This window comes from Pseudophryne corroboree, unplaced genomic scaffold, assembly GCF_028390025.1.
Source record: "Pseudophryne corroboree isolate aPseCor3 unplaced genomic scaffold, aPseCor3.hap2 scaffold_221, whole genome shotgun sequence".
In the NCBI taxonomy this organism is placed as follows: Eukaryota; Metazoa; Chordata; class Amphibia; order Anura; family Myobatrachidae; genus Pseudophryne; species Pseudophryne corroboree.
In genome coordinates this window covers 343,357-357,324 of record NW_026968857.1, presented here as the reverse complement: position 1 = coordinate 357,324, position 13,968 = coordinate 343,357, and the positions used below count along the sequence as shown (strand labels likewise).

The following is a 13,968-nucleotide window of genomic DNA, read 5'->3' as shown; positions in this document are numbered from 1 at the left end:
AATCTTTATTTAAGGGTGAAGATGTTTCTCACAAAATCGTTGCCCCAATGCATCATTGAAATTCAAGCTGGAAAGATGATTTTAATATATCACTTGTACATTTTGTATTGCTCTTCTGGTGACAATGTAGTTTGTTTTTGTCAATTACCATTTTAATAATAGGGTAAAGAAAATTAAGTGGATTTTTGAAAGAAAACAATACTGTCAATATACTATTAAAACAAATTAAAATGGTAAAAGTTATTGTACTTTAAGTAAAAATAAAAGAGCCAAAATATCAATCCCAGTTTTGGATTACTTTAATTAACAAACAAAAAAATGCATATAGCAGAGGATAGTTTCAATCTGCCTACCTCTGGGTTATGGGCCCAGCATTCTTCCATTGCTGTACTCTGCTGCACATGTAAGTGCAAGAGATCCTGAAGCACTCACTCATCATGGGAAAGTACCAATGTGTTTCTTCGTTGGTTGATAGAAGAAACATCTTACGAAAACTCTCCAGATTATTGACTTTTTTAAGTTTTTCTAGGAAACGTTTTAGATGAATGCTTATTAGCATTTGTCAGTATGTACTTTTGCAAAGTGTCTCTGTGGTGCAATCAGTTAGTGTGTACGGCTATTAACCAAAAGGTTGGTGGTTCAATCCCACCCAGGGACGTAATTGACCTTGTTATCAGATTTTGGTGATCTTTAAGTAAACAAGTCAAATTTCATACCCCCTGTTATGGTGTAGGGTACCTGGCCTTCTCTGATGTAATCAGAGTTAGATTTGATTCAGTGATTTTATAAAAACATCTAGGAAGCACAATTTAGCAGTGGGTTGCAGAGAAAAAGAAATATGCTGGCAAAAAAATCAAATTGCGTGATTAAACAGCTCTTCATTTTCTGGCTTTATTTTTATGCTAACAAATTTGTTCTCTGAAAAGTGTCCACAAAGCCAAGTCTCTGATTAACACCTTTGTAGGGATGGTTTTTCACCTATTACTAAATTAAACTTGCTTCATTGGAAAGGCAGCAAGATGTATCCTCATTTCAATGTCTACTGAAATAATACAGGTTGACACCAGGAAACATTAACGCCACTGCATCCTTGCTGCTTTCTCATGTGGAAGTCTGTTTAATGTGAAAACAAGGTGATATCTAATTAGCACACAGGTAAGGAATTAAGAAAATCTTTATTTAAGGGTGAAGATGTTTCTCACAAAATTATTGACCCAATGCATCATTGAAATTCAAGCTGGAAAGATAATTTTAATATATCACTTGTACATTTTGTATTGCTCTTCTGGTGACAATGTAGTTTGTTTTTGTCAATTACCATTTTAATAATAGGGTAAAGAAAATGAAGTGGATTTTTGAAAGAAAACAATACTGTCAATATACTATTAAAACAAATTAAAATGGTAAAAGTTATTGTACTTTAAGTAAAAATAAAAGAGACAAAATATCAATCCCAGTTTTGGATTACTTTAATTAACAAAAAAAATGCATATAGCAGAGGATAGTTTCAATCTGCCTACCTCTGGGTTATGGGCCCAGCATGCTTCCATTGCAGTACTCTGCTGCACATGTAAGTGCAAGAGATCCTGAAGCACTCACTCATCATGGGAAAGTACCAATGTGTTTCTTCGTTGGTTGATGGAAGAAACATCTTACAAAAACTCTCCAGATTATTGACTTTTTAAAGTTTTTCTAGGAAACGTTTTAGATGAATGCTTATTAGCCTTTGTCAGTATGGACTTTTGCAAAGTGTCTCTGTGGCGCAATCAGTTAGTATGTACGGCTATTAACCAAAAGGTTGGTGGTTCAATCCCACCCAGGGACCTAATTGACCTTGTTATCAGATTTTGGTGATCTTTAAGTAGACAAGTCAAAATTTCAAACCCCCTGTTATGGTGTAGGGTACCTGGCCTTCTCTGATGTAATCAGAGTTAGATTTGATTCAGTGATTTTATAAAAACAGCTAGGAAGCACAATTTAGCAGTGGGTTGCAGAGAAAAAAAATATGCTGGCAGAAAAATCCAATTGAGTGATTAAACAGCTCTTTATTTTCTGGCTTTATTTTTATGCTAACAAATTTGTTCTCTGAAAAGTGTCCACAAAGCCAAGTCTCTGATTAACACCTTTGTAAGGATGGTTTTTCACCTATTACTAAATTAAACTTGCTTCATTGGAAAGGCAGCAAGATGCATCCTCATTTCAATGTCTACTGAAATAATACAGGTTGACACCAGGAAACATTAACGCCACTGCATCCTTGCTGCTTTCTCATGTGGAAGTCTGTTTAATGTGAAAACAAGGTGATATCTAATTAGCACGAAGGTAAGGAATTAAGAAAATCTTTATTTAAGGGTGAAGATGTTTCTCACAAAATCGTTGCCCCAATGCATCATTGAAATTCAAGCTGGAAAGATGATTTTAATATATCACTTGTACATTTTGTATTGCTCTTCTGGTGACAATGTAGTTTGTTTTTGTCAATTACCATTTTAATAATAGGGTAAAGAAAATGAAGTGGATTTTTGAAAGAAAACAATACTGTCAATATACTATTAAAACAAATTAAAATGGTAAAAGTTATTGTACTTTAAGTAAAAATAAAAGAGCCAAAATATCAATCCCAGTTTTGGATTACTTTAATTAACAAAAAAAAATGCATATAGCAGAGGATAGTTTCAATCTGCCTACCTCTGGGTTATGGGCCCAGCATGCTTCCATTGCAGTACTCTGCTGCACATGTAAGTGCAAGAGATCCTGAAGCACTCACTCATCATGGGAAAGTACCAATGTGTTTCTTCGTTGGTTGATGGAAGAAACATCTTACAAAAACTCTCCAGATTATTGACTTTTTAAAGTTTTTCTAGGAAACGTTTTAGATGAATGCTTATTAGCCTTTGTCAGTATGAACTTTTGCAAAGTGTCTCTGTGGCGCAATCAGTTAGTATGTACGGCTATTAACCAAAAGGTTGGTGGTTCAATCCCACCCAGGGACCTAATTGACCTTGTTATCAGATTTTGGTGATCTTTAAGTAGACAAGTCAAAATTTCAAACCCCCTGTTATGGTGTAGGGTACCTGGCCTTCTCTGATGTAATCAGAGTTAGATTTGATTCAGTGATTTTATAAAAACAGCTAGGAAGCACAATTTAGCAGTGGGTTGCAGAGAAAAAAAATATGCTGGCAGAAAAATCCAATTGAGTGATTAAACAGCTCTTTATTTTCTGGCTTTATTTTTATGCTAACAAATTTGTTCTCTGAAAAGTGTCCACAAAGCCAAGTCTCTGATTAACACCTTTGTAAGGATGGTTTTTCACCTATTACTAAATTAAACTTGCTTCATTGGAAAGGCAGCAAGATGCATCCTCATTTCAATGTCTACTGAAATAATACAGGTTGACACCAGGAAACATTAACGCCACTGCATCCTTGCTGCTTTCTCATGTGGAAGTATGTTTAATGTGAAAACAAGGTGATATCTAATTAGCACACAGGTAAGGAATTAAGAAAATCTTTATTTAAGGGTGAAGATGTTTCTCACAAAATCGTTGCCCCAATGCATCATTGAAATTCAAGCTGGAAAGATGATTTTAATATATCACTTGTACATTTTGTATTGCTCTTCTGGTGACAATGTAGTTTGTTTTTGTCAATTACCATTTTAATAATAGGGTAAAGAAAATTACGTGGATTTTTGAAAGAAAACAATACTGTCAATATACTATTAAAACAAATTAAAATGGTAAAAGTTATTGTACTTTAAGTAAAAATAAAAGAGCCAAAATATCAATCCCAGTTTTGGATTACTTTAATTAACAAACAAAAAAATGCATATAGCAGAGGATAGTTTCAATCTGCCTACCTCTGGGTTATGGGCCCAGCATTCTTCCATTGCTGTACTCTGCTGCACATGTAAGTGCAAGAGATCCTGAAGCACTCACTCATCATGGGAAAGTACCAATGTGTTTCTTCGTTGGTTGATAGAAGAAACATCTTACAAAAACTCTCCAGATTATTGACTTTTTTAAGTTTTTCTAGGAAACGTTTTAGATGAATGCTTATTAGCATTTGTCATTATGTACTTTTGCAAAGTGTCTCTGTGGTGCAATCAGTTAGTGTGTACGGCTATTAACCAAAAGGTTGGTGGTTCAATCCGACCCAGGGACGTAATTGACCTTGTTTTCAGATTTTGGTGATCTTTAAGTAAACAAGTCAAATTTCATACCCCCTGTTATGGTGTAGGGTACCTGGCCTTCTCTGATGTAATCAGAGTTAGATTTGATTCAGTGATTTTATAAAAACATCTAGGAAGCACAATTTAGCAGTGGGTTGCAGAGAAAAAGAAATATGCTGGCAAAAAAATCAAATTGCGTGATTAAACAGCTCTTCATTTTCTGGCTTTATTTTTATGCTAACAAATTTGTTCTCTGAAAAGTGTCCACAAAGCCAAGTCTCTGATTAACATTTTTGTAGGGATGGTTTTTCACCTATTACTAAATTAAACTTGCTTCATTGGAAAGGCAGCAAGATGTATCCTCATTTCAATGTCTACTGAAATAATACAGGTTGACACCAGGAAACATTAACGCCACTGCATCCTTGCTGCTTTCTCATGTGGAAGTCTGTTTAATGTGAAAACAAGGTGATATCTAATTAGCACACAGGTAAGGAATTAAGAAAATCTTTATTTAAGGGTGAAGATGTTTCTCACAAAATCGTTGCCCCAATGCATCATTGAAATTCAAGCTGGAAAGATGATTTTAATATATCACTTGTACATTTTGTATTGCTCTTCTGGTGACAATGTAGTTTGTTTTTGTCAATTACCATTTTAATAATAGGGTAAAGAAAATGAAGTGGATTTTTGAAAGAAAACAATACTGTCAATATACTATTAAAACAAATTAAAATGGTAAAAGTTATTGTACTTTAAGTAAAAATAAAAGAGACAAAATATCAATCCCAGTTTTGGATTACTTTAATTAACAAAAAAAATGCATATAGCAGAGGATAGTTTCAATCTGCCTACCTCTGGGTTATGGGCCCAGCATGCTTCCATTGCAGTACTCTGCTGCACATGTAAGTGCAAGAGATCCTGAAGCACTCACTCATCATGGGAAAGTACCAATGTGTTTCTTCGTTGGTTGATGGAAGAAACATCTTACAAAAACTCTCCAGATTATTGACTTTTTAAAGTTTTTCTAGGAAACGTTTTAGATGAATGCTTATTAGCCTTTGTCAGTATGGACTTTTGCAAAGTGTCTCTGTGGCGCAATCAGTTAGTATGTACGGCTATTAACCAAAAGGTTGGTGGTTCAATCCCACCCAGGGACCTAATTGACCTTGTTATCAGATTTTGGTGATCTTTAAGTAGACAAGTCAAAATTTCAAACCCCCTGTTATGGTGTAGGGTACCTGGCCTTCTCTGATGTAATCAGAGTTAGATTTGATTCAGTGATTTTATAAAAACAGCTAGGAAGCACAATTTAGCAGTGGGTTGCAGAGAAAAAAATATGCTGGCAGAAAAATCCAATTGAGTGATTAAACAGCTCTTTATTTTCTGGCTTTATTTTTATGCTAACAAATTTGTTCTCTGAAAAGTGTCCACAAAGCCAAGTCTCTGATTAACACCTTTGTAAGGATGGTTTTTCACCTATTACTAAATTAAACTTGCTTCATTGGAAAGGCAGCAAGATGCATCCTCATTTCAATGTCTACTGAAATAATACAGGTTGACACCAGGAAACATTAACGCCACTGCATCCTTGCTGCTTTCTCATGTGGAAGTCTGTTTAATGTGAAAACAAGGTGATATCTAATTAGCACACAGGTAAGGAATTAAGAAAATCTTTATTTAAGGGTGAAGATGTTTCTCACAAAATCGTTGCCCCAATGCATCATTGAAATTCAAGCTGGAAAGATGATTTTAATATATCACTTGTACATTTTGTATTGCTCTTCTGGTGACAATGTAGTTTGTTTTTGTCAATTACCATTTTAATAATAGGGTAAAGAAAATTAAGTGGATTTTTGAAAGAAAACAATACTGTCAATATACTATTAAAACAAATTAAAATGGTAAAAGTTATTGTACTTTAAGTAAAAATAAAAGAGCCAAAATATCAATCCCAGTTTTGGATTACTTTAATTAACAAACAAAAAAATGCATATAGCAGAGGATAGTTTCAATCTGCCTACCTCTGGGTTATGGGCCCAGCATTCTTCCATTGCTGTACTCTGCTGCACATGTAAGTGCAAGAGATCCTGAAGCACTCACTCATCATGGGAAAGTACCAATGTGTTTCTTCGTTGGTTGATAGAAGAAACATCTTACAAAAACTCTCCAGATTATTGACTTTTTTAAGTTTTTCTAGGAAACGTTTTAGATGAATGCTTATTAGCATTTGTCAGTATGTACTTTTGCAAAGTGTCTCTGTGGTGCAATCAGTTAGTGTGTACGGCTATTAACCAAAAGGTTGGTGGTTCAATCCCACCCAGGGACGTAATTGACCTTGTTATCAGATTTTGGTGATCTTTAAGTAGACAAGTCAAATTTCATACCCCCTGTTATGGTGTAGGGTACCTGGCCTTCTCTGATGTAATCAGAGTTAGATTTGATTCAGTGATTTTATAAAAATATCTAGGAAGCACAATTTAGCAGTGGGTTGCAGAGAAAAAGAAATATGCTGGCAAAAAAATCAAATTGCGTGATTAAACAGCTCTTCATTTTCTGGCTTTATTTTTATGCTAACAAATTTGTTCTCTGAAAAGTGTCCACAAAGCCAAGTCTCTGATTAACACCTTTGTAGGGATGGTTTTTCACCTATTACTAAATTAAACTTGCTTCATTGGAAAGGCAGCAAGATGTATCCTCATTTCAATGTCTACTGAAATAATACAGGTTGACACCAGGAAACATTAACGCCACTGCATCCTTGCTGCTTTCTCATGTGGAAGTCTGTTTAATGTGAAAACAAGGTGATATCTAATTAGCACACAGGTAAGGAATTAAGAAAATCTTTATTTAAGGGTGAAGATGTTTCTCACAAAATTATTGACCCAATGCATCATTGAAATTCAAGCTGGAAAGATGATTTTAATATATCACTTGTACATTTTGTATTGCTCTTCTGGTGACAATGTAGTTTGTTTTTGTCAATTACCATTTTAATAATAGGGTAAAGAAAATGAAGTGGATTTTTGAAAGAAAACAATAATGTCAATATACTATTAAAACAAATTAAAATGGTAAAAGTTATTGTACTTTAAGTAAAAATAAAAGAGCCAAAATATCAATCCCAGTTTTGGATTACTTTAATTAACAAAAAAAAATGCATATAGCAGAGGATAGTTTCAATCTGCTTACCTCTGGGTTATGGGCCCAGCATGCTTCCATTGCAGTACTCTGCTGCACATGTAAGTGCAAGAGATCCTGAAGCACTCACTCATCATGGGAAAGTACCAATGTGTTTCTTCGTTGGTTGATGGAAGAAACATCTTACAAAAACTCTCCAGATTATTGACTTTTTAAAGTTTTTCTAGGAAACGTTATAGATGAATGCTTATTAGCCTTTGTCAGTATGACCTTTTGCAAAGTGTCTCTGTGGCGCAATCAGTTAGTGTGTACGGCTATTAACCAAAAGGTTGGTGGTTCAATCCCACCCAGGGACCTAATTGACCTTGTTATCAGATTTTGGTGATCTTTAAGTAGACAAGTCAAATTTCATACCCCCTCTTATGGTGTAGGGTACCTGGCCTTCTCTGATGTAATCAGAGTTAGATTTGATTCAGTGATTTTATAAAAACATCTAGGAAGCACAATTTAGCAGTGGGTTGCAGAGAAAAAGAAATATGCTGGCAAAAAAATCAAATTGCGTGATTAAACAGCTCTTTATTTTCTGGCTTTATTTTTATGCTAACAAATTTGTTCTCTGAAAAGTGTCCACAAAGCCAAGTCTCTGATTAACACCTTTGTAGGGATTGTTTTTCACCTATTACTAAATTAAACTTGCTTCATTGGAAAGGCAGCAAGATGCATCCTCATTTCAATGTCTACTGAAATAATACAGGTTGACACCAGGAAACATTAACGCCACTGCATCCTTGCTGCTTTCTCATGTGGAAGTCTGTTTAATGTGAAAACAAGGTGATATCTAATTAGCACACAGGTAAGGAATTACGAAAATCTTTATTTAAGGGTGAAGATGTTTCTCACAAAATTGTTGCCCCAATGCATCATTGAAATTCAAGCTGGAAAGATGATTTAAATATATCACTTGTACATTTTGTATTGCTCTTCTGGTGACAATGTAGTTTTTTTGTCAATTACCATTTTAATAACAGGGTAAAGAAAATTAAGTGGATTTTTGAAAGAAAACTATACTGTCAATATACTATTAAAACAAATTAAAATGGTAAAAGTTATTGTACTTTAAGTAAAAATAAAAGAGCAAAAATATCAATCCCAGTTTTGATTACTTAAATTAACAAAAAAAATGCATATAGCAAAGGATAGTTTCAATCTGCCTACCTCTGGGTTATGGGTCCAGCATGCTTCCATTGCAGTACTCTGCTGCCCATGTAAGTGCAAGAGATCCTGAAGCACTCACTCATCATGGGAAAGTACCAATGTGTTTATTCGTTGGTTGATGGAAGAAATATCTTACAAAAACTCTCCAGATTATTGATTTTTTAATGTTTTCTAGGAAACGTTCTAGATGTATGCTTATTAGCCTTTGTCAGTATGTACTTTTTGCAAAGTGTCTCTGTGGCGCAATCGGTTAGTGTGTTTGGCTATTAACCAAAAGGTTGGTGGTTCAATCCCACCCAGGGACGTAATTAACCTTGTGATCAGATTTTGGTGATATTTAAGTAGACAAGTCAAAATTTCAAACCTCCTCTTATGGTGTAGGGTACATGGCCTTCTCTGATGTAATCAGAGTTAGATTTGATTCAGTGATTTTATAAAAAACAGCTAGGAAGCACAATTTAGCAGTGGGTTGCAGAGAAAAAAAATATGCTGGCAGAAAAATCCAATCGAGTGATTAAACAGCTCTTCATTTTCTGGCTTTATTTTTATGCTAACAAATTTGTTCTCTGAAAAGTGTCCACAAAGCCAAGTCTCTGATTAACACCTTTGTAAGGATGGTTTTTCACCTATTACTAAATTAAACTTGCTTCATTGGAAAGGCAGCAAGATGCATCCTCATTTCAATGTCTACTGAAATAATACAAGTTGACACCAGGAAATATTAACGCCACTGCATCCTTGCTGCTTTCTCATGTGGAAGTCTGTTTAATGTGAAAACAAGGTGATATCTAATTAGCACACAGGTAAGGAATTAAGAAAATCTTTATTTAAGGGTGAAGATGTTTCTCACAAAATTGTTGACCCAATGCATCATTGAAATTCAAGCTGGAAAGATGATTTTAATATATCACTTGTACATTTTGTATTGCTCTTCTGGTGACAATGTAGTTTGTTTTTGTCAATTACCATTTTAATAATAGGGTAAAGAAAATGAAGTGGATTTTTGAAAGAAAACAATAATGTCAATATACTATTAAAACAAATTAAAATGGTAAAAGTTATTATACTTTAAGTAAAAATAAAAGAGACAAAATATCAATCCCAGTTTTGGATTACTTTAATTAACAAAAAAAAAATGCATATAGCAGAGGATAGTTTCAATCTGCTTACCTCTGGGTTATGGGCCCAGCATGCTTCCATTGCAGTACTCTGCTGCACATGTAAGTTCAAGAGATCCTGAAGCACTCACTCATCATGGGAAAGTACCAATGTGTTTCTTCGTTGGTTGATGGAAGAAACATCTTACAAAAACTCTCCAGATTATTGACTTTTTAAAGTTTTTCTAGGAAACGTTTTAGATGAATGCTTATTAGCCTTTGTCAGTATGGACTTTTGCAAGGTGTTTCTGTGGCGCAATCAGTTAGTATGTACGGCTATTAACCAAAAGGTTGGTGGTTCAATCCCACCCAGGGACCTAATTGACCTTGTTATCAGATTTTGGTGATCTTTAAGTAGACAAGTCAAAATTTCAAACCCCCTGTTATGGTGTAGGGTACCTGGCCTTCTCTGATGTAATCAGAGTTAGATTTGATTCAGTGATTTTATAAAAACAGCTAGGAAGCACAATTTAGCAGTGGGTTGCAGAGAAAAAAAATATGCTGGCAGAAAAATCCAATTGAGTGATTAAACAGCTCTTTATTTTCTGGCTTTATTTTTATGCTAACAAATTTGTTCTCTGAAAAGTGTCCACAAAGCCAAGTCTCTGATTAACACCTTTGTAAGGATGGTTTTTCACCTATTACTAAATTAAACTTGCTTCATTGGAAAGGCAGCAAGATGCATCCTCATTTCAATGTCTACTGAAATAATACAGGTTGACACCAGGAAACATTAACGCCACTGCATCCTTGCTGCTTTCTCATGTGGAAGTCTGTTTAATGTGAAAACAAGGTGATATCTAATTAGCACACAGGTAAGGAATTAAGAAAATCTTTATTTAAGGGTGAAGATGTTTCTCACAAAATCGTTGCCCCAATGCATCATTGAAATTCAAGCTGGAAAGATGATTTTAATATATCACTTGTACATTTTGTATTGCTCTTCTGGTGACAATGTAGTTTGTTTTTGTCAATTACCATTTTAATAATAGGGTAAAGAAAATGAAGTGGATTTTTGAAAGAAAACAATACTGTCAATATACTATTAAAACAAATTAAAATGGTAAAAGTTATTGTACTTTAAGTAAAAATAAAAGAGCCAAAATATCAATCCCAGTTTTGGATTACTTTAATTAACAAACAAAAAAATGCATATAGGAGAGGATAGTTTCAATCTGCCTACCTCTGGGTTATGGGCCCAGCATGCTTCCATTGCTGTACTCTGCTGCACATGTAAGTGCAAGAGATCCTGAAGCACTCACTCATCATGGGAAAGTACCAATGTGTTTCTTCGTTGGTTGATAGAAGAAACATCTTACAAAAACTCTCCAGATTATTGACTTTTTTAAGTTTTTCTAGGAAACGTTTTAGATGAATGCTTATTAGCCTTTGTCAGTATGTACTTTTGCATAGTGTCTCTGTGGCGCAATCAGTTAGTGTGTACGGCTATTAACCAAAAGGTTGGTGGTTCAATCCCACCCAGGGACGTAATTGACCTTGTTATCAGATTTTGGTGATCTTTAAGTAGACAAGTCAAATTTCATACCCCCTGTTATGGTGTAGGGTACCTGGCCTTCTCTGATGTAATCAGAGTTAGATTTGATTCAGTGATTTTATAAAAACATCTAGGAAGCACAATTTAGCAGTGGGTTGCAGAGAAAAAGAAATATGCTGGCAAAAAAATCAAATTGCGTGATTAAACAGCTCTTCATTTTCTGGCTTTATTTTTATGCTAACAAATTTGTTCTCTGAAAAGTGTCCACAAAGCCAAGTCTCTGATTAACACCTTTGTAGGGATGGTTTTTCACCTATTACTAAATTAAACTTGCTTCATTGGAAAGGCAGCAAGATGTATCCTCATTTCAATGTCTACTGAAATAATACAGGTTGACACCAGGAAACATTAACGCCACTGCATCCTTGCTGCTTTCTCATGTGGAAGTCTGTTTAATGTTAAAACAAGGTGATATCTAATTAGCACACAGGTAAGGAATTAAGAAAATCTTTATTTAAGGGTGAAGATGTTTCTCACAAAATTGTTGACCCAATGCATCATTGAAATTCAAGCTGGAAAGATGATTTTAATATATCACTTGTACATTTTGTATTGCTCTTCTGGTGACAATGTAGTTTGTTTTTGTCAATTACCATTTTAATAATAGGGTAAAGAAAATGAAGTGGATTTTTGAAAGAAAACAATACTGTCAATATACTATTAAAACAAATTAAAATGGTAAAAGTTATTGTACTTTAAGTAAAAATAAAAGAGACAAAATATCAATCCCAGTTTTGGATTACTTTAATTAACAAAAAAAATGCATATAGCAGAGGATAGTTTCAATCTGCCTACCTCTGGGTTATGGGCCCAGCATGCTTCCATTGCAGTACTCTGCTGCACATGTAAGTGCAAGAGATCCTGAAGCACTCACTCATCATGGGAAAGTACCAATGTGTTTCTTCGTTGGTTGATGGAAGAAACATCTTACAAAAACTCTCCAGATTATTGACTTTTTAAACTTTTTCTAGGAAACGTTTTAGATGAATGCTTATTAGCCTTTGTCAGTATGGACTTTTGCAAAGTGTCTCTGTGGTGCAATCGGTTAGTGTGTTTGGCTATTAACCAAAAGGTTGGTGGTTCAATCCCACCCAGGGACGTAATTAACCTTGTGATCAGATTTTGGTGATCTTTAAGTAGACAAGTCAAAATTTCAAACCCCCTGTTATGGTGTAGGGTACCTGGCCTTCTCTGATGTAATCAAAGTTAGATTTGATTCAGTGATTTTATAAAAACAGTTAGGAAGCACAATTTAGCAGTGGGTTGCAGAGAAAAAAAATATGCTGGCAGAAAAATCCAATTGAGTGATTAAACAGCTCTTTATTTTCTGGCTTTATTTTTATGCTAACAAATTTGTTCTCTGAAAAGTGTCCACAAAGCCAAGTCTCTGATTAACACCTTTGTAAGGATGGTTTTTCACCTATTACTAAATTAAACTTGCTTCATTGGAAAGGCAGCAAGATGCATCCTCATTTCAATGTCTACTGAAATAATACAAGTTGACACCAGGAAACATTAACGCCACTGCATCCTTGCTGCTTTCTCATGTGGAAGTCTGTTTAATATGAAAACAAGGTGATATCTAATTAGCACACAGGTAAGGAATTAAGAAAATCTTTATTTAAGGGTGAAGATGTTTCTCACAAAATCGTTGCCCCAATGCATCATTGAAATTCAAGCTGGAAAGATGATTTTAATATATCACTTGTACATTTTGTATTGCTCTTCTGGTGACAATGTAGTTTGTTTTTGTCAATTACCATATTAATAATAGGGTAAAGAAAATGAAGTGGATTTTTGAAAGAAAACAATACTGTCAATATACTATTAAAACAAATTAAAATGGTAAAAGTTATTGTACTTTAAGTAAAAATAAAAGAGACAAAATATCAATCCCAGTTTTGGATTACTTTAATTAACAAAAAAAATGCATATAGCAGAGGATAGTTTCAATCTGCCTACCTCTGGGTTATGGGCCCAGCATGCTTCCATTGCAGTACTCTGCTGCACATGTAAGTGCAAGAGATCCTGAAGCACTCACTCATCATGGGAAAGTACCAATGTGTTTCTTCGTTGGTTGATGGAAGAAACATCTTACAAAAACTCTCCAGATTATTGACTTTTTAAAGTTTTTCTAGGAAACGTTTTAGATGAATGCTTATTAGCCTTTGTCAGTATGGACTTTTGCAAAGTGTCTCTGTGGCGCAATCGGTTAGTGTGTTTGGCTATTAACCAAAAGGTTGGTGGTTCAATCCCACCCAGGGACGTAATTAACCTTGTGATCAGATTTTGGTGATATTTAAGTAGACAAGTCAAAATTTCAAACCTCCTCTTATGGTGTAGGGTACATGGCCTTCTCTGATGTAATCAGAGTTAGATTTGATTCAGTGATTTTATAAAAAACAGCTAGGAAGCACAATTTAGCAGTGGGTTGCAGAGAAAAAAAATATGCTGGCAGAAAAATCCAATCGAGTGATTAAACAGCTCTTCATTTTCTGGCTTTATTTTTATGCTAACAAATTTGTTCTCTGAAAAGTGTCCACAAAGCCAAGTCTCTGATTAACACCTTTGTAAGGATGGTTTTTCACCTATTACTAAATTAAACTTGCTTCATTGGAAAGGCAGCAAGATGCATCCTCATTTCAATGTCTACTGAAATAATACAAGTTGACACCAGGAAACATTAACGCCACTGCATCCTTGCTGCTTTCTCATGTGGAAGTCTGTTTA

At 34.6% G+C, this 13,968-nt stretch overlaps 2 non-coding genes across 2 annotated transcripts; both read left to right on the top strand.

The window, feature by feature from the left end:
• The first annotated feature begins 8,757 nt into the window (after window positions 1-8,757).
• TRNAN-AUU (transfer RNA asparagine (anticodon AUU)) lies at window positions 8,758-8,831 on the top strand. Its single transcript has one exon. It is a non-coding gene; the product is annotated as a tRNA-Asn (tRNA).
• Window positions 8,832-13,431: 4,600 nt separating this feature from the next.
• TRNAN-AUU (transfer RNA asparagine (anticodon AUU)) lies at window positions 13,432-13,505 on the top strand. Its single transcript has one exon. It is a non-coding gene; the product is annotated as a tRNA-Asn (tRNA).
• Window positions 13,506-13,968: the final 463 nt, after the last annotated feature.